At 33.9% G+C, this 22,510-nt stretch overlaps 1 protein-coding gene and 2 long non-coding RNA genes across 14 annotated transcripts in view; 2 read left to right on the top strand and 1 right to left on the bottom strand.

Moving 5' to 3' along the window:
* The window catches only part of LOC125384691, a 34,917-nt gene extending 21,310 nt beyond the window's left edge, over nt 1-13,607 (top strand). The window contains exon 3 of the long non-coding RNA XR_007223366.1: nt 13,524-13,607. This is a non-coding gene — a long non-coding RNA (uncharacterized LOC125384691). The remainder of the gene's footprint in view (nt 1-13,523) is intronic.
* LOC100648315 (phosphatase and actin regulator 4B) overlaps nt 1-22,510 on the top strand; it is a 397,768-nt gene that overhangs the window by 192,766 nt on the left and 182,492 nt on the right. The window lies entirely within an intron of this gene.
* LOC125384692 lies at nt 10,845-13,736 on the bottom strand. The gene is made up of 3 exons (XR_007223367.1): nt 13,484-13,736; nt 12,431-12,640; nt 10,845-11,716 (listed from the first exon to the last, which is right to left on the bottom strand). It is a non-coding gene; the product is annotated as an uncharacterized LOC125384692 (long non-coding RNA).

Here is a 22,510-nt window from a genome sequence, read left to right on the forward strand (position 1 = left end):
TGAATACGTTTTTAATCTCTTCATGAAGATCACGAACGAACAATGTAAAACTTACATTGTTATCACGCAATAGGTAACTTACTAAATATATATACACATATATATAGTTTCACAATCTAACTACAAATAACTATTTTATCACCATCTTCAGAATAGTTCCCAAAACACGTCTAGACTACTCATAATGGCGATCTAGTAGATCGACGCGAGGATCGTTTTGTTCTTTTTGACGAGAGAGTTGAGATATACCAGCGAACGAAGAAAAAACCTTGGACTCAGGGTCGAATAAATGCAAGGGAATCATACGGTCCAACAGCGCCCGCGTTCCCACGACGTAAATCACCCCCAACCTCACCGTTTCTTCTCGAAAGTTCTTCACGAAGAATAAACCAGACGCCTCCACGTTGCATACTGAATAGATTCAAGCGCGGGAAGAAGACTCGATTCGATTTTTATGGGGATTCCGTGCTCCTACCCCTTCGTTCTTCGTAATGAATGGAATCTGCATTCTGAAATCGTTGACTCGTACTACTGGCGGACTCATAAGTGAAATTATCGTGCTTCGGTTAGTGTGTAGTCTGCGTAACGAAAATTATCTTTCTTTAATTAGAAGCAACTGCTATATTAATTAGATATTGTAATTGTGTGCATATGTAATTAGTTTCTATATATTTATATGAATATATTTATATTATACATATTTATCAATACAAGGAATAAAATAGATTCTGGATTAACATTTTTCTTTCTGACATATGGATTTCAATTCACTGGAAATTTAATTGGAATTCCATCTATTTAGACACGTATTAAAACACGAGTCCATTATCTACAGAATAATAGAAAAAGCTATTTCCAATGTTTCTTCGGAATATATAATTCATGTCTGTCTTTTATACAAAGAAAGTATTTTCACCCTACTATAATGTTATCTGCATTTATGGACAAAGTATCATTAATAACCTTGTGTGTATTTAAATCCGGCGGCTCAATGATCGAAACAATTTTTATCACAGAGAAAAACGACAATTCTTTTCATTCGTGTGTTTTTATCGCTATTTCCGCTTCGCTACTTCATTCAAACGAAGTTCTCCCTTATCTGATGAACGGTTTATAAGGGTTTTTAGCGTTACTTGCAAAGCTAATGCAATTTCCTTGGACTATCCATTAGTGGACTCAAAATTTCAACCCTTTTGAGCCACCTACCGTCAAGATGCAATCTCGATGCGGTTTAATCTCGTTTATGCATTAGCCGGAATAGTTTCTGGCACGTTGTGGGAGACTGTTCTCTTTTAAGTCTTTGTCTTTTACCATCGAAAAAAAGAACTCGCTACGTTCCAATGTAAAAGTTTCACTTTTCCGTTTCTATTACCTTCGATTTTTATCGATAACGTTGCCTCTTGTATTACTTAATTAACTTGAAATACTACTCCTGGAAAGTGGGATAGAAGATGAAACTTTTTATCGTATAAATGGAAGAAAAGTCTCCGATATTTTTTTGTATGATATGATATTTTTCGCTTTTATGACGTAATTTTATCGTTGAAATAGAAAGAACACTCAGAGAAATTTTTTATTATATTTTGTTGGTAGTTTAGGCATTTTCTATTCTTAGAGTATAATTCTGAAATCCGCTTTTTATATTTAATTTTACATTTTACGGCTCGTACCATCATTTTTAGTAATTCATTTCTGCAATTTAAGCAAGTAAAATTCAGTAGGATGTTCTAAACCGAGAGAGATACAATCGTTTCTTGACATGAAATCTCGTTAAATCAGCCGACGTAGATCCACAATTGGACAGGTGTTTCAAGCTTTGGCAAACTATTCTCAGAGAAGTTGGTGGTGAACTTAACCGACAGCCGTTTCATTTCCACGACAATTACATGAATCTTTCCTGGTCGTGGGGGGGGGGGGGAATCGGGAAATCCGAGAATTCCCCTTGGTTGCCCCTCGATACCGACGGAGCTTAATGGTTTTCCGGGATTACCAGAAGTGACCATGAATCTTCGTCTATTCGGTCCTCGGAATAGCTTTCCCCTCTCATTGATGAATCGATCATCGCTTGCGTCAGATTAATTTCATTACCTACTTGATGGCAATCGTAACGCGATAAGGACTATCCTTATTGAATCTATATTTCATTCCCTTCGTAATATTATTTTGCTAAACGATAATTTGATTTTTTCACAGCCAAAAATAATTTTCTCCACAACAAACATAATCCTTTGATCTTTGGTAAACGTATGGATATATAAATATATTACTGAATCTTGTATAACAATGGACTACCGTAGTTGGTATAAAATATTGGTGTTTAAATTCAAACTATTATATTTATTTATAGACTGGACTATGGACTTGCGTGCATTTATACAAAATTCGAAGCTTAAAAAATGGATAAAATGCATACGATATACGAAACTGTATAAAATGTTAAAAGTAAAACACTCGTAATTCTTCACATTTAAAATAAATCTCTGTATAACATCGTGTAATTTTGAAGTCACATACTTTTATCGATATTCTTTCAGTCTATTTTTATTTTTAGACAGATATTATACCCCTTTGTGACTCCAAAGCGATAAACCATGTATCTGGAGGTTGATATTTGCTGGTTTCGATTTACGCGGACCTTTATATTCAAAAAAATTCGAGTTGTAGAGGATTAAGTTCCCTTTCTTTAATTGTGTCCACAGAAATATAAATTTGCATAAAAATCCCAATCTATTTACAATCCAAGGATACCATTCAAGAGTTAAAAACCCTGCGCTATCATGACTACCAATTAACCGTCAAGAATCGTATCCACCGCACGATTATTTGATATTGTCCAATATCTCATCTCGATTGCACTCGATATGTATATCGCATCGTAGAGACAGTCTAGACGATCCCCAACGTGACGATGAGTCACGTAACCGGTTCGAACCTAGTCCCGCGGATATCGAGTTGGTAAAATGCATCGAGATGCGACTAGATATTACACTGCAGGCCCGATAAACCTTGGGAAGCCTGCAAGAATCACGAAATTGCGTGGTGGTCGATCAGTTTTCAGGGATACTGTACTAGTCGCGTAAATTGCGACTCGACTCTCGACTCTTTAGAAGAACACGATCGATATCCACCCGACCCCTACACAAGGATCTATCGATCTCTGATTGGCTGAGAATAACTCTCAGGAAAATTGTTGGTTAAGAATTATTGGTCGAACGGGAAGTTCGAACGGCGAAGGCAAAACGAGAGAAAAAGGAGAAGGAGAATGTATCAATCTCCGGGCAAGGGAGATGTTAATTTTCTGGCAGAAGGGAATACTGGAAAGTTTGTTGGAAATTCGCTGGAAGTGATGTAAAACGACGTGGAAGTTCGTTTCTTGTGGAGAGTGGAGAGAGTTTAGGAGAGTTCTTGAGCTCCAGTCGAGAGCATAGAATTTTTATGGCACATGGAGATGCTGCGACCGTGTCTTTTTTCAGCTGTGATGAAGCTATAGCCTGGGAATTTTGATAGTCGGCTTGAATTTTTCATGGCGAAAAGTGGATATATTTCGGAGGGAATTTGGGCGGTTTTTATTCTTTTTAAGGATAGGGTATTCGTGTATAATAATGAATTACTATGTACAAATTGTTCTAATAAAGATTAGAATAATAGATGAGATTGATAATGTGCATAATGCAATTTTCGTTGATTATACCCTCTTCGAAGTATATAAATCATATCTAATTCAGCATATAAATCAAACAGACAAATCCAGTACCAATTGGAAACATCCGAATATTTATTTATTTTCTATAATATGAAATAACGTAATTATATTGCAAACTTCAGTAACGAACAAACTAAAATTAGACACACAAAGAATATTATCCACGACCGATCAAACGAATAGAATCCGCTCAATAATAGGTGCGATCGAGGTTCGATTTGCAAATGGAGGCTTTCGCCTTAGTATCGTAGATAACCAATAATTGGCTGGAAATTAATTCCACGCCATCGCGCATCGATAACAGAAGAGAAAGAAACGAGAAACGTCTGGTACAAGTGGCGTAGAAACGAGGAATAAAGGGAGAGGAGAGCATAGAACACGATTCGTGTTTGCTCGTTCGGTTGAAAAGAGGAAGACAATTTGCCAGTCCGTGTGGAACATCGATGTCAAATCGAAGGAAAAATAGCGCTGCACCCGTTTGCGAGGCTAGAGACGAAAGTTTTACTCTGGTTTAATTAATTGGTGCTCATTTTCGAGGATACAATTGGAGGCTTGTTTGTTCGACAGTATTTTCTTTACGATAAGGGGATCTAGAGTAAAATACGTGATTAATTTGAAGAACTTCGTTTGACGTTGGCTTACTGGGAGGTTTAGATTGATGAATTTTTTGTAAGAAGGGTGATTTGCTTAATTTATTAATAAATTCGCTAATTTATTACTGAAAAGTAATTTGCTAATGTCTCTGAAACATCTTCTCTTACGCTTGAAATTAAGTTTGCTTTATAAAGTCCCAAACATATTACGTTACTCGGACAATTAATTAAAGTCCTATTGTATTAACGTTTTGAAGAAACAAATCAAATTGGTCGTATTTTATATTTGGATAGAAATTTAATTTGAAATAAAACTATTGTTTCCCTAATTATTATTGAACGTGCATTATTACAATTTTTTATTATCAATTTTCATTTAGTCTATTCTAACACAAATCTCTATTCTGATAAAACTAGTCTGTACGCGTCCGAACACTCGCCGTTGTGAGCGAATTGACGAACGAAAGGAGTTGCAAGCCAGACAAATAAATTACAAAATGGACTGTAGGAATTTATTGGATGCGTGACTATCTAGGGACTGCCCCTTCGTCGAGCCGTACTCGAACAATGTTCGTAAGTGACTGTCGTGTCCGGTGGTTGAACTACTGACTATTGGTATCTGACTGGATGAATCTGCCTGGATGAACTGCCTCGTCGCATCTGATGATCAGACAACCATCTGGGGGTGTCGTAAGATGGGGGAACAACCGTATTGTTGATGACTACTCCCTGGCGCCTCTATCCTTTGTATGTGGCGACCAGATCACGACCTTTGGTTTATATCAGATGGAAAACAACAGCTCTTGAGGATTATTCTTCGTATCTACCCGTCGTTTGCGGCTAGACCATGACCTTTGATTCTTGTAAGACGGAAGGCAACAGTTATTGGCGTCTGAGTCTTCGCATCTGCTCCACAGTTGTTCGCTCAAGATGAGTGTGAAAGTTAAAAGTAACAAGTTTGTTTTTCGTACCGAATTGTTTATGACACTGTTGGCTCTTCAAGAGTTTCTCGGGCCTAGATCTCTCTAAGGGCCCAGCAGCAGTGCCATGAATCTTTACCCGTTTCAATGTTTTGTAACATAGTCACTGTTAATTCGTTAAAATTGTTCCTTTTTAACATTGCAAGAAATATTTCTCAGAGTAGTAAAGATCAGAGTAATAAGATCAGTGAAAATAGTTCTCAGAGAAAATCGTCATTCTGTTTTGTCGAGGCATTCGAAATCCCATTATTACGAAATTATTATCTGATGTTAGTAATTGTCAAAACATCGGCCCAACGAATTTACGTAGAATACAACAATCGACAAGCGTAATAAAGAGAATTCAATCGATAATCGATGATCAATGGATAGGAGAAGGTTCAGCGAAAGGAAGCCAGATGCAATCGATGTAATAGATGACTTCATTCCGCAGATAAATCGATGAAACTTTGCTTCACCAATTTCTCGTGTTAAATTTCGCACGTATTTCGATGATAAACATCTGCCGATTCTTTCACGGTTTCTACCATTGGAACCATTTGCAGCGAGCGTAATACCACGCGCAATGAAATCCATTTTTTCGCATAGAGAATAATGGAATCGTTGCTGCAAATCGACTGTGAAATTTTCACGAGCTCGTTCGTCCCATAGATGTTCTAGCGATCGAACAATTGACGTGTGGGGCTGGTGTAGAAAAATATCTGGTGTCCTACTAGAAATCGACAAAAAAGTTTGGTTATTTCCCTCTATGAAGACAGAAATTTCACACAATTTGGTGACCCGTAAAATTCCTTTCATTATGTTTAAAAAGTATTGAGAAATATGTATAATCATTTAAATTTTAAATTCAGTTTTTAATAGAAGAAAAGGAGGAATTAGTTGAAACAGAATACTCTCAATAAAACTTATTAAAACACGAATAAAAGACTATTAAAAATTCTTTCTTTCTTTTTTTGTCGTTTTTCATTTATTTTCGCGAGAGATAAAGAGAGATTATAAATATCCTTGTTTAAATTTCAAATTTACTTTACAGTGAAATAAAATTGCCTTAAATAAAATTCTCACAATAAAAATAAGACACGAATAAAAGACTACTGTCTGTCGCTTTCTCCATCTTTCTTTTCTTTTCTAATTCTTTTTCTCTATTTTCACGAGAGATGAAGTATCTTTATTTACATTTAAAATTTACTCTGCACTAAAGCACAATTGCTTCAAATAGAATCCTTCTATTGTTAGTCACAATTATTAATTCACGAATAGAAGTTTATTGTCTCCCTCCGTTTGCGAGAATAAAAAGCTCTTGTCGAAGACCTTTGTTCACCGAGGAAAACTAATTTTAGTTAAACATATTCGAGATCGTACATTTCGATGATATATTATTCCTTTGTTACTTTATATGCACTTAGTCATTTCCATTTGGCGATGCGAAACACAATTAACGACAGAATCTTCTGATTTTGTAAATGCATCTAGTAAACGAATTTCATATCAGCAGCGCGAAATAACTTCATTAACTTTCTCAAACGAAAAAGCGTTAGACGATGTTGATTAACACTTGCAACGGAACTACGAAAATTGGGTCACTAGTGCGGAAACAGAATTCTAGGCTTTCTTGGTCCGCATTTTTCCATCCGTATGTTGTTAGAATCCAATAATTCTTAATTGGACTAAAAGCAATAACGTGTTGTGAGATATCATCAGGCTCAACGAGTTCTTCTCATTGTACGAATCAACCTTATATTGCTTCTATTTTTCTAGGAAATGGATGGGACAATTTTTATTGCGTAAATATAACTATGTATTATAGGTAGTTATTAAACTTTGACGATATTTTATGGAGTATAAATTTATTTTTAAAAATACAATTACTTCATTTATAAACACTATGAAACATCTGAAACTATTGGTTTCATCGGTTTCACTCGTTTCATAAAACGAATATATTAATAAAATTCGGTTAATATGTATCTGCTATTGAAAAATTTATTTGGTCGTTATATTTTAGTCAACGTGTTAGCCGTTATTTTTGGTATTAATTTATTTTTTCGTAGTATTTCATTTTTTAATAATATTTTTATCATATTATTGCTCAAATTCAAATAAAAATCTGAAACGCATGATATTAATATTTCTGTAATCAAAGTTTCGCTTGTTTATGAAAGAAAAATTATGAAAGTTATTAATTACAGTTTTCTAAAGATTTTAATTTCAAAGATCTAACAATTTCTATAAAATGCTATCAAATTAATAACTGTGAACTTTTACATATTGTATGAAAGCTGTTAACGAGACAATTTCAGCAATCTATTACAACTCAATACACAGTATTTAATAACGCTGGAATATTTTAGTAACACCACATAAAATTTCTACTTTTGAAATATTAAAGAAAACCAATTTGTCTATTAAGAAATCTTCCAAAACTTGTCACCAAAAATTCCGTAATTCTTCTCTTAGAATTCCCCAGCTACAACGATCCTTCATAGTTGCGCTAAAATAAAAATAATTTCCAGCGAACCATTCCGTATATTTTGTCGTTGCTAGTTCTGCCGAGGGCCAGAATTCATAGCTTGAAACTTCCGGTGGAGCAATAATTCTGCGAGCTTGAGAGTCGGAGTCACTGTGAGTTTCGAGTCCCAGTAGTAGAGACGTAACTCAGGCCTGCCAGCATCAGTGGAGTAAGGCCGTGCTATATCAGACGCGTCTGATTCCAACGCATTTTCAACACATTCTCAATGCGTTTCCACGAAAACAGCGGGATCGTGGACGATTTAATGACACTCGATTTCTGCCTGTCGACTTGTCGAACACGGCTTCAGAATTGTTTTTCGGCGATTTAACGCGATTCGAAGTTTCGCCGAGCGTGTGATTTTGACGTAAATTATCGTATGCTGACGATTCGACAGACATATTTTAATAAAACGCCGCGAGGATAAGCTGTAAAATTCAACTAGGAATATATAGAGAGCAGCTAATTAAATTTTTCTCTGGTCAGCTTTTATTTTTTTCGTATTTTTATTCGATGTCAATATTTTGGAGAGAAGATTTAATCGCCTTTGGATTGATCAGGTGTATAGACTGAATTTTTTAAATTGAATAAAACAGAGGCGAGCCTTCCGGTTCGTTTATTGAATGGGTCCATTGAATTGGCAGAGTTCGTGGAAATTTCTAAATATTTCTTTCATCCTGTCCTTTCATTTTTGTTTTTATTATTTTGTTATTTCATTGGCTTTGTTCTGCGTGTGATTAATAACGTTCTATTGATGGATTAAGTGTGATACGCTGTTGTTTCGAATTGTGGATGGTAGCATTGATTTTATGGTTTTCCATTGAAATTAAATATCACTTTTAAATGTCAATTTTAAATGACAAATATGTGGTGTTCCAATCCTAATGCAATATACATGTTTCATGTAAATATTTAGCAGAGTGACAGAAATGATAAATCTGGAGAAAAAGGTCCTATTGGTGTGTTACTTTTCTTTTCTGAAGGAAGACAAACATGGGAAAAATTGTTTTTATAAATTTCACATAAATTACAATCTAAACACAGCTTCAGAATTTGCTGACACTGTATAAACACGGAATTTAAAGGCATCATCGCATGAGATTAATTAACAACTCGGGAACGAAGTATCGTACAAGCTTCGTCACATATTTGCAGAACCGACATCGAATCCCGGTCATCGCGTATTCTACATTGATCCGTCCTTCTAGCATCGTCGTTAATGCATCACGACGAATAATCCGAACTAGAAACGGCAGCCAGTAATCAAGATAATTAGCGTCCAAGCTAGGCCGTGGAAAAGATCGCGAAACACGTGTACAGTTGCTCGCGAAAGTATTCCAACACGTATGGAGTATATTATTGTATGTATGAGTATATTATTGCACGAGACATTCTGAAATTTTATTAACATTGTAGCAAGACTTCTATATCATAATTATATTGATCAAATTTGAAACAAATCTGTACATGGAAATGTACATGGAAGCTACAAGATATTTCACGCAAATATGTATTTCGTGGAAATTGTAAAGTCATTTAAATGGCCCATTATCTGTTGTATCGGCAAGCCTAGATATACAGTGGAACCATTTTTAGTTCTTATTATACGCAGAAGATAGTTTTTCATGTTGTGTGCTAATCTTTCTTACTAAATATATGTTTGCGGTAGATATTTTGTAGCTTCTATATTCATTTCAGATTAGTTTCAAATTTGATCAATATAACAATTCCAATGGAATTTCAAAACGTTCTATATAACACATACAACATATATGTAGGTATATGTATAAATTGCCCATGGTAAAATACTTCTATAAGCCACTGTACTCGCGTGAACTTAATCTCGTGTCCGTTCATTGCTCCAATATTTTGCTGGCTCGTTACTCGCATGTAATCAACCGAGTAATTTGTTCGTTGCTATCTGCTTGTACTTTACAGCGAAAATCGACACGTGCAGTTGTTTCATCAATGTTTTGTTTTCGTAATTTGTTGATTTTCCTAATGGATTGAATGTTGTGTTATCGTTATATCGAGGTATTCAACTGATCGTTGTGTTGCTTTGAACGACGAATAGCTTATATTTTCGTTATTTAATGTTTATGTTCTGTTAGTAATAAAAAATTCTACAATCAAGATTAGAAGTTGTTTAGATTTTATCTACAAGCATACTTTTATTTGTAAATACTCTTGTACGAGGAAAAAGTTTAGGTACAAGGAGAAGATAAAGGTAGTAGAAATTAGATGGATGATATTGACTTTACCTTGAAACTTCTACGGTTATACGTTCGACGAGGTTACGTTCGTTATACGAGGTTACGTTCATATATACCATAACATAAAAGGAAATTTGCAATTATCTGTTAGAGAGATTGAAAACGTAAAATTGAGAAATAATTGTAATTATTTCTTACGTCATATTAGATTGTAGATTTATGCATAATTTTCATTAATAATGTTATATTGCCCACTATTTGATTTCATATCAGAGACGAAATTATCGTCGAAGCTTAGAAAGTGATTTTTCTTATTTATTTCTCTAATCGAGTACTTGCATGAAATATATCACTTCTGTATAATAAATTAAAAATCAAAACAATTGATGTTCGCTGGATTTATTTTATTTTTAATCAACTGTTAACCTACTGATGATGTTTAGTGATAAGATTGGTTAACTGATTAGTTACCTATGTAATCACGCATTTTTGATAAAATAACGATGGAAAGTTTTTCGTATCAGTGAATCCAGACGAAATTAACAAATCGTAACTCTTTAGCGAAGTGCTCGATTTAGGTTAAAATATAGTCGATATTTACACGCCAATGAGAGAGGGAAGTTAACTAGAGCGTCAAACACGAGAGAACCATCCACAACTTCTACTCGTAATCTGTTACGCGAAATGAAATTTTTATATCGCGTGATCGCTCTACGCTCGTTATCAGGACAGTTCGAATATTGATTTCATCCGTTCCGTCTCGCGATTAATCAAATCCAAAACTGTCAACCGAAAATCGAGTCTATATTTTTTCTTTTCCTTACAATTTTAATTTCGACGTTAACGTCATCGAGATATCAATGGTTTTATTGCTTTATCAAATTATACAACAAGTGTGACAGATACAAATTTGATTGTACATAGTTAATATTATCATGAACATTCGCATCTTTTGTGTATGTGTGTGTGCGTGCACCTCGATTATGTCACTTGAAAATTTACTTGGCACAGAGAGCTATAAGAAACACATATGTAGCAGCATTATTAAGTATACCGATTCACATCTAGAAAGACTATTTCGCATGAATAATCACGTCCTCGTCCATTATTTCCGCTGGAATATTCACGTTTACCGAGATTATTACTTTACTCCAGAATTTGCAAAAAGTCTGTTTGGAATTCATATGTAAAAATCTTTGACTTATGTTCAGTTTCAAATAATCTCTACCTAAAATTTGAAAAATTCATAAAAATTATTTGTTATTAGTTCCCAGTAAACAGTTAGTATCGTTCATTATTAAACAGTTCAAAATGTAAATAACAACATTCTGAACCCCTACTTCCGTACAATCATTTACTATTTTGCAGCTCGATTTTCACGTGAATGTAACGGTGCGATATCGAACGTTCACTGGTGAACGCGAAGCGACTATTAAATTCTGTAACAGTTTCATTGCGATCGATTTACGGTGGCGAATAATTGATCGTGTATTGCACTTTCACGTGCTAATGCAACATCACGTACACGACCTGCTTGCATCACGTCGAATTCCTCTGATTGCTTCCTGTTCTGTTTATCAATGACAAATATCGATATTTTGTAAATTCGTTCTCTTTAATTGGATTAAACCCTTAGTTTTAATTGTCGAATAGAAATTTTCACATTGTTTTTCAATCTTCTAATTCTTCGTTCTCTGTCAACGTCATTACGGTGATATCTGTAATATACAAAATTTTATTTGGTTTTATTCTCACCGAATGACGGGATTGAAGACTAATATAGAAAATAAATTCATAAATGATCCATTTGTTTTCCAATCGAAGCTTTTGGTCTCTTCGTTATAAAACTGTGTTTGAATTGCTGGATGATCGTATCGAAAAATTCTTCAAATACAAAGGATTAAAATGATGGTTATATAAAAACCATATTTTGTTCTTATAATCGATGAGTTTGAAGTCTTTCAAAGAAAATGTAAGATAAAAGTAAAATGAATTAAGTGCAGCATTGTTGCTTTGGAACGAAAATGAAGCGGATTCGTTAAACTTCTAACAACGTTTATTAAGATTCTTTCTAAATATAACAGCGTCAAATATTCACTGGAGTAGTCAATTTTTATTCCGTGCATCATTATGCTAAACTTAGTTAGGTATTAAATCAAGCTTTCCAAAAGTTTTTATCGCCCGCTTGGAACTGCATCGTCATTAACGAGCTACTTAATCCGCGCTTCGAGCTAAGTTTGTTAACGTTTAATTGAAGTTTATGGAAATTTTAAAGGTATACTGAAACTTTCGTTTTGTAAAGGATTTATATACTTTGATTTTTTATTCCGTTAATTTCTGTTGTAATAAGTTCCAACGAATATACGTAATACAATACATCATTACAGGTTTTTTCTTGAAGCTGTTTCTTTATGGAATTCAGTTACAGTTACCTTTGAAGTTTCTCAGTTTTTACACATCTCAAGTTTTGTAGGAGACATTCATTAATTTTAACACACGAAATGTTTCCTCTACTATCCAAAATTACAGGGGAAATGCTCTTCAAAGAAAGCATACTACAGTGAAAATATTTTATCCCTGGGAACAGATGAATACAATTCCTCTTCTTCTTCTTCTTTTTCTTCTTCTTTTTCAATCTTTTTCTGGAAGTAATTGGCGTTACGCATTACACATTCATATTTGATGTATAAATTATTACTTGTGTTAAGCTTCTTAATTGTGTAGTGGAAATAATGAAGTTGATGTCATCGTTGTTAGACGTTATCGTTGAAACAAGAAATACAATTATTAAAATCGATCAAACATTTTAAATTATATGATATGAAACTAATTAGTGTAAATATACATGTACACTCATACAAACAATTTCCAAGAACTTGTGAATAGAAATTCAAGGAATGACTCGATTCTTAAAGTATTAATTTCTTCGATTTAAAGGAAATTAATTAATTGGATAAACATATGAATGAACATATGGATTGTTTGTTGATTCAAAACAGAAATAAATTCATTTTAATGTAATTCGTATTAAAGATAATTAACACAGTTGTTCCAACTAGTTCCAAAAATCGTATGAATTTAATTAACACAGTTTCAAACCGACGAACGAGATGTTTTAAATGCTATTTTGCACGAAATTAACCCACACGTTAATTAATGGGATACACATAGTAACATTTCGAAAAAAAAGATTTTAAATATTTGAATTAATTGTGTCTTCAAAAAAGTCTCAAGACTCGTATCTTTAAATATTCTAAATTAAAATTATCATAAAATTTTGGCAAATAACACGTTTAAACAGATTATATAACAAGTACCATAAAGTAAAATATATTGTACAAAATATATCATGTTCGAACTAGCCGAGCAAAAAATATTTCTCGCAAACTACGACGTATAGGATTCTGAAAGGGTTAAAAAAAGTAAAAAACAAAATTTAGGAAACGTTAACAAACACACCAAACATATACATATTTTCAACAAACCATCGCTTCTCTAAACGATCTAAAATCTTCCACAACTCAGGTATCTTGAACAAACGAACCAGTTAACGTTCATCGAACGACACTGGAAGCAATTGGTTCTCGCCGCTGGAACCTTGACACGCAGCAATAAATGTCTCTTCGCCCCTCTCTTGTCCGCGTGAAACATTAGAGAACGAACGCGAAGCACGGAAACGGCTCGTCGCAGACGATTCATCGAAGCGGCTCGTTTCGTCGAGTTCCGGCGATCGCGGCCGATCGTGCATGGGTCTCTCCAGAACGATCCGTTAGCCTCCGTTCGCCAAATAGGCGGCCAGTTTCGCGCGTGACACGCACCGGTATCGACGACGGGTCGCGGTGCTGCGCCATGCGGCCACGCCACTTCCGGTCCGTTCGATCCTACCCGACCGCGTCGCGGAAATCATTGTGATGCCTAGCTCTTGTGCTCTTGTGCCTTCCTCGTGATCGTGCAGCGTGCGCCGATGATGGGATATATTATGGGCTGCACGTGCTTCAAAGCTGCCATCCTGTCGCATCTGTTTCAAGGTTGGTGCTTCAGTGATTATTCCATATTCCGACGATGGCGGTTTTCCGGCTTTTTAACGGACACTGTGAAATTATGGGACGTGTATCGTGTGGTTACGCGCAGCGAAAGATTCGTCCATAGGGAGTAAATTTTCGTTCATTGACGATAAAGATCGTGACAAATTTTTCGGATATTTTTATGCCACTGTTTGAAAATTCGAGGTCGTTAAATTAGATCGTTGAAAGATGATTGTGTAGCGTGCTTTACGAGTATGATTAATAGTCTCGAAATTGCAGAATGATTTTTTAATACTTCAGAGGTGAGCATAGTGTTTCGCATTTCATGAGTAAACTGGGTCATTCGTAGTCAAGCCTTAGTTCCTTTTTCTATTTTAGGCTCTGAAAAATATGAAAAAAGTTCTAGAATGCTCATTAATGTTTCTGGTAAATGGATAAAAGAAAGCTTGAAATTGGTGTTAGTTGCGAGGAATTTTTGTATGTATTACATTCTTGTGCTATATTGTATCAATTTATTGTCCTTACTAACATAATCATAATCGTGCGTTCTAAAATTATTACTTCTTTATCCACCACGATATGTATGTCGCATAATCGTTTGTCCATTAAAACGTTCGAGAGTTCAATAAAATTAAAGATCGGAGGGAAAGAAATTAAAATGCGAGATTCCATTAAAGTTAGTAGTGACCCAGTTCGTTTATGAAGAGTTCATTTTTCGTTAAATTAATTCTATTAAGTTCATGGTAGATAATGAATAAATTACCTGGTACCTGACAGGTATCGAATAACTTTCACGACCTCGGACTTTGAAATATATAACTCAGTACAATTATTATAAAATAAATTATGTAGCTATAAGGAGGTTTTGAAGAAGCATCGATTTAAGGAGAATTAAACTCGATGTCTGATGCGCAAATGAAGGACGCTTACGAACGCGTTCTTAAACGGACCTTGAACATTTCAAATATTTTGTTTCTACGAAATATAAGCAGTGTTTAGTAACTGAGTGTGAAAGAACAGGGAAGTGAGGAACCGAGGCTCGACTCAATGTTGGACCTGTTGATTTGAAAACAAAATGTAGATTCAATGCTGTGTTTAGAGGAAGGATAATACAGGAAATGTATATACATCAATCTATTGCACTGTGACAACGATGTTACACGATTCCAAGTGCAGTAAGGAAATTAAGAAATTGAAACTAGTATGTGTTAAATTCCATTAATAAAATATAAAAGTTTTATAAGTTAATTATTTAAAATATAAAAGTATCGCATTTCAAAGTCTATTAACGATAGACAAGAATTAAAAATTTTTCCAGTTTTTAACATATAATTCTAAATATAAACTTTGAAATGCAATACGTACTTTGAAATACTAGTACTTAGTAATTAATTTGATGTCGATCATTTGAAACATGATAACTATTTAAAGTATTATAGCTTATTAATCGTCAATTAGTTTTGAGATCACATGAAATGTCCACGCAAGTTTCACGATGTTTCACGATGGATGAAATTAATATGATAATCACATTAGTATCTTAAGTAGAACCGGAAACAAATCGTTTTGGAATTCAAGTACCATAACGTAAGCTATACTGTTAAGTATGTATATATACTTCTGAAGAAGTGTGTAATACATTCCTCGTCTAAAAAAATAACATGTCCTAAATTTACCTAAGTCTTTTCAGCGCAAGAGACATAATATACCACTTTTTATTTCTTCATTTTCTCTATCCGATTGTTAATAATTTTAAGTCCCAATTTGTATAGTAGCATTGTCAATCAGGTAATCAATTTCCATACAATCGATATTCCTGGTAATGAATACATATTTGGATAATCCATGTCTGGTTAATTTGCATCGTATTACAATTATGTGATTATAAGAAACTCGATCTCGCTAATTTTCTGCTATTTACTCGCGTTGGATGATAATTCTTTTAATTGTTTATTGTTGCTTCGTAATTTATTATTACATTTTTCATTGAAAACATTGTCGTTTAAATTATTTTTAAATGTACGAATAACAAGTTGTATATTTACAATTTAATTGCAATTTAAAAATTCGTTTATAGAGTTCTACTTGCTCTATTGTCAAACTTGTTGTTATGTATATAAACTTATTAGCATTAGAAATTTGAAACTTGTAATTTGTGAAATATCGTGAATAATATTAACTCGATTGTGCAAGTAGCAAGAATTCAGAAAATGTGTTTGTGATATTTGATAAAAGTTATGTAATAATATTTGCGAAACGAAACTACCTTGTCTATCTTTGCAAACTATCTCTGTAAATTGACCATAAATCGTTCGGAATTTGTTATAGGGTGAAAGCTGGAGAAAAATATTCGTTCGATAAAAAAAAAACTCACGTACTTCAATCTTTTTTTTTTGACATCATAAAAATGGAGCAATAGAAACGTATGATTGCAGCAGTTCGCAAATATAAACTCTCTACCCGACGTGCAAAAATTGTAGATAAACTCTCCATTATCGTTACCTCTGCAACTTTCAGGAACTTAGATAAACTTCTTCGTAATCGTTATTTCTTTCTCGCTTCTAACTTCTATAACTTCAGATAAACTATGTTAGCAACCTCTGTAATTTCCATCGTGTTAGGCGAATTCGCAATCATGTAAAAATTGTCATAAATGAATAATGACCGTACTTTCGTATTTACGTCACTGAACTGAACGTTAGTCTCGGGTTTCTTTTGTAGTTACGCACTTCAAAAGGCAAAATGATCTTACGGGTGCCAACTAAAATAAATAAGATTACTAAGATTAAATCTACAGAATTCTTCTAAATTCTTTCAAAACTAAGAAATATTACATTTAGAAATTTTCAACATTGAATTTAATCTTAATAATTATTAAGATTTTAAATTTAGAAAATTCTTTTAAATTCTCCCAAAATTAACAAATACTTCAAACACCCCAATTAAAAGAAGAATTTAATAGTAGAATAATAAAATTCAATAAAAACTCATCAATAAAGAAGAGCAACCTGGATTTCATCATACACGTTCCAAACAACGGAAGAAACGGTGTAAACACATTTAAACGATAATAAACACAAAAAGAGAAATTTTACAAGTGAATTTTCATGTTCCCATAACACAAGAATTTTACGAACACCTGTACTTCCACTTACATTGAGATTTTCGCACGCGACAGGTAGTATGTAACCATTTCAGATAGCTGCTTTGTACGTACAATGTCTATTGGCACCTATCAGGCGAATTTATTGCGAGTGTAAACACGGTGCAAGGAAAAATTCACATATGAGTAGGAGTCGAGACACGCGAACTTATTGTGAGGACGTGAGTTAATATCTGAGACCAACGTAAATTGTCGATTCCGTGTTCGATAACATGGTAACGTTGAATTGCAGGTACATACGCGCGCGCGTATGTGTGTATGTCGAAGTTGAAGCTAGTTGGACATTTTTGTAGCTTGGATAAAATTTATCGAAGCTCGAAATAAAATTTTTTTGGCGTTGCCACTGACAGAAGTTACGTTTTTATTTCATTGGCTCGGTGCATTTTTTTTTCTTTTTGAAAACCGAAATGAAGTTTTATTTATTTAAATGACATTTTTATTCCTTCTATTATTTATGGAGAGAATAGCTCTTGCAGATTATGTTATTGCTATTTTTCGGAAGGACAGTCCTTTATATGGGTATTAAAGATAGAAAGTTGATCATGTGTGATTTCTAGTTATTTATGAACAAATTAATCACTTTTACTTTTAGTAAGAGATTTTGCACCAAATTACTGTTCGTATTACTATTTATTTATTTATTTATTTATTTATTTATTTATTTATTTATTTTTTTTGGAAATTGTATTCCTTCGTGTTTCCTTATTTTCCAAGGTTGTTAAATTTCTATGTCAATGTAATTAGCTTTATTACAGAGAATGACATCTAAAAGGAGAAAGTTTGTGGATGGTCTCGATAAAATTGATCGATGGAGCAATTGGAAGTAAAGGATGTGGGTTAAGTGCTGCATACATATATACAATCAGTTCATTCTTTTTGTCCTTAAAATTTACTAAATCCTCTTAATTCCACAACATTTCGAATGCTTATTTTTTATATTGAGATGATTAAGGAAGCAATGATCCAATTCAGAAAATTTAGTTTAAGAGATTTATGGATAAACTCGATGAGTTGATTTGACAGTTATGTAAATTAATTGAATCAGTTGAGAAAACATCTAAACAAGATGTCTAAGAAATATCCATAAGAAATACTAACATTTTACTATGTTTCATTTCCCAAATCATATGCTATATAATCATAAGCTATCCGTTATTTTTATGTTACTTAACCCTAAGCTGTCTGGAATTTTTCAATGCAATTGTTTCTCGGAGTATTCATTCAAGTTTTTTTTGTCTCTTGTTTAACTGAATTCCACATAAATCTACACATTTGCATCTGTCTCATTGAACAAAATCTTTAGATTTATATACTATTAATTTATGTTTGCAACTTGAAACGGCATATTTTCTGATTAGTCATTCGCGTAATAACGACTGATAATCGCAGCAAGCGAATAATATCTAACTATCTGTTTCTCGTATCTCTAAGATACTGAATTTAGATCTGTAAAAAGGAAAGAAAAAAGAAGAAAATTTCTCATCTATAGTAACTTACCACGCCAAAGCCCGCTGAATAAAATCTGAATCAAAAAAGAGCGGTTGCTATAACGTGCATCTACCAGTAAAGCAATTTTATATAAATCAAGTAGCTTAAAATTTTTCCTCGATATATACGAGACTCATTTCCATTTTCTTCGGTCATGAATTTTTCCATAATCTCGGAAAACCGATACCTATAAAAGAAAGGCAACGAACGATATTTTACATAGAAAAGGCTCGCAAGCTTCGATGTCATTCAGTGTGTCGCGATCGTTCGTTAATCAGAAACGATAATTAATGATACGGTAGAATTAATTCCTGCAGTTTATACGAAAAGTTATCGCGGTGGGAAACATTATTTCACGAAAGCAATTTAAAATTTTTAAATCAACCACCTCCCCCATCAAACTGCTACCCTCGTGAAAGTTTCTCTCATTTATTCTCTTCTTTTTCTTCTTCACTTTCTTTCTCCTTGAAAACGCAAGTTCGTTTCTTCGCGAAATGCGGAATCGATATCGCTACATATCAATTCGACGAGTGCTCTCGAATGTTCGCCGATAAAATAATAACACTTTTGCAGAATTCGTTTATGAGTTTATTCGTTTCCTTTTTCTTTTCGTTTTTCCCTTCCCATTTCTTTCCCTTTTCTTTTCTTTTTTTTTTGGTTGCTTTCATTTTTCATTTTTCTTTTGCTACATTTGTTCTTTTTCTTTTCATGTAACATAAAATTATACTGCATTTTTTTTAAGCAAGTTGGTGAACTATGTTTTTAAATTTTATTCCTTTAAGAAATTTTCTTTAACTTAGTTTTTACCGATAAAAGTGAAAAACGAGATGAAAATTATACTTTGTAAAAGAAAACTTTTGGTTTCAAAAAATGTCATTGAAAAAGTAATTAAACCATAGAAATAGCGAAGACGTGGTCGTGATTAGTATTCTTCGCGAAAGCGGCCTCGTTCACTAGAGTTACTGTTATTATTCGTGTCTAATTTAATTTAACTTCGACGTCGTTCCCATTTAGCTGATCGTAATGGAGTTCCGCTGTGGTCCATTTCTTGAGAGAAGCAAATCGAAATAGTTCGAAGAAATCAAGAAATTTTATAACGATGAAATAATTAAATTAATATTTGATCGCCAGAGAGCGGAAATATCAGTTCTCGACTTTCATCGATTTGAAAAGTTCTACCACTATATTTGTCATACCGTGGATGTTTCAATCGAAGGCTGGAATTTATTTCTTCTTAAAAATAGTATTAGTGATTGTGGATAAAATATCGATAAGGTACTCACAAGTATTATCAAACTATTAATATCTATTAATAGCATAGATATTGGGCATGGATTATATTCTATCAAAAATAAACAATTTTTAAGAATAAATAGCGTTATATTGAATTATTCTACGACAGCTTTAATAAAATATGTACTCGTCGTCGGTCTTGCTATCTGTAATTTCATAACTAAATTATAATCCATTGAAAAGAAACAAGTATCCACGTAAGATTCGCATTATAGCATCAATGAATAGAAAACCCCTTTCCGAGGCATCCGCTAATTTCTTTCCATTTCAAGTTCCCTTCAATCAAAGATCTATACCACGTTGCAATTTCTATCTGCATCTCATAAATACTACAAAGGGCGCGTTAACCAACTAACATATTTCACGGTACATAACACAACCATTCCAAGCTGTCGGACTGGCGTGACTTTCTTTCAACAATTCAGTCTTGCTCCCCATCAGATTTCACGGTAGGATCTTAGCAACGGTATTATCGGCCAGTTTGGAAAGTCGATGTTGCGTGCCGTTTCGCGCTGGAAACGCGCAACAACGGCTGGAAAAACAACGTGTGCCCCTCTGGCAAGTTCCACGAGACCACTCCACGTGGCCGGTCACGAAGTAGGTAATTAGAGTTGCACGTTAATTTATACCGGCCGAGTGGAGCACGACGACGAGAAGAATGCCGGCGAGGCAAGGTCTCTTTGCAAGGCGCATAATGCCTTCTGTTCTTTCGTTCCTCTTTGTTTTTTTGGTCGAAACAGTTCCCAGTGAAATCTCCTTTGGGAGAGCAAACTTCATCACCGCTCGAAATAAGCAACGAATCATTTATTCAAGTGACCTAATCGCACGTTGTGGTGTTTCAGCCTGAAAATTTCTCGATGTTGTTGCGTACGTTGAACGTCAGATTGAAATTACACAGGCGTAACGTATGGGGATCGTGGAAAGACATTATATATTCATTTTTGCCAGTTTCTACTGTATAAACATGGGTGTCTATTGTTTAGGCTGAACTGAACATAACTTTGAGCTTTACTTTATGATATTTAACTGTGTAATGTATCTCAGCAAGTGTATTTGTCAGGAATTTTATGATATTCTGAATTTCGAGTGCTTGGAGATATTATATGAATTTTTTTTAGATCTTCTTGAAAGTTTCAAGGGTTTCACGAATCCATTTGGTCCACATTAAATTCCACAGTAAAGATCAATTATCCGTTGAAAGACGAAGTAATGCGTTACGAATTTACGAAGTTTCTTGCGTTGTTATAATAATCAACATCTTTTAAATATTCAAGATAATGATAGAAATATCCCAAAGCACATAAAATATAATGTTTCCTTTTATAATTATCGTTAAACATATTATAAGTCGTATTATTATATTTAAAAGATACAATAATTCAAAATGTTCTATATCCATTTTCCTCGAATCATTAAATATTCGAAACTCGTTCAATACGATGTATTTACTAAGAATCCCCTCCAAGGGAAGAATTTTTCTAAAGTGTTCAGTCCTTTTCCTATTACAAATATACGAGAGACACGCCGTGTTTGTCTCGGCTACTTGTCTTAATATTTAACTCCATGACTTAGCTTCTGTTTTTCACGGACATATTCACGCGTTGCTTACGGAAAAGATCATTATTCAAGCAATGTAGTCACACCTAATTTGCTTACAAAGAAAACCATAGGCTAGACTAATCCGTAACTACTTACCATGCACGGCACGCTAACCATGCTCGAATGCACACAGAACGAAATGTCTGGTTGGCCCGCGAGATGAAGTGTTTCTTGCCACGCTAGACTCAAGAAGTTTGTATTATTTATGAAACGAGTGTTACGATCTATTTTGTAGAATTTGTTATATTTTTGTAAAATTTTTTATTGACTGAGATGTATTTAAGAACTTATAGACGAACACTCGATTCGTCAAATTATCCAAAAAGAGTAGGAAAGTGATAATGAAATTTTGTACATTTCAGGTTTTTCCTGAATTTCAATCTAGTTGAGTTCCACATACTACCTTTTTTCAGATTTCTTTTTATTTTAGCGTTAATTAAATGTTTAAGCTTGTGATTCAGCTATTGTAATTTCAAATTATTACAATATACAATGATTATCTATTTAAAGAATTTGGTATCCATTTCATTTGGATTTAGAGGATACATCTTCCAGCTTCCGTTTTATTTTAACATTGGCGAAGAATCCTAGCTACAGAACTATGATTTATCACACTTCTGCGTTTTAAAGTCCAAATCTAGTATAAAATTAACAAGGAAATGTTTTTCTAGCGCGATATTTGCTTTCCTATCGATGTTTCTTTCGGCAAAAAATATTACGAGTGTAAAAAGTAGAATTTACGATATTGAATCGCGAGAAAAAGTCCATCTGAGAATATTACCGGTGCCAAAGAGCATATCTTTTTCATCGCCGATCGAATTATATAACGCGATATTTTTATTTCTCAATGCATCAGGGTATAAAAGCTTTCCGGCACACGAAGCTTACCAAAGGCGGGTTTTTTTTTTTTTCGAAAAGTTTACCACTTTTTCCGAGGAAATCGG

The sequence above is a fragment of the Bombus terrestris genome, chromosome 3, assembly GCF_910591885.1.
Source record: "Bombus terrestris chromosome 3, iyBomTerr1.2, whole genome shotgun sequence".
Taxonomy (NCBI): domain Eukaryota; kingdom Metazoa; phylum Arthropoda; class Insecta; order Hymenoptera; family Apidae; genus Bombus; species Bombus terrestris.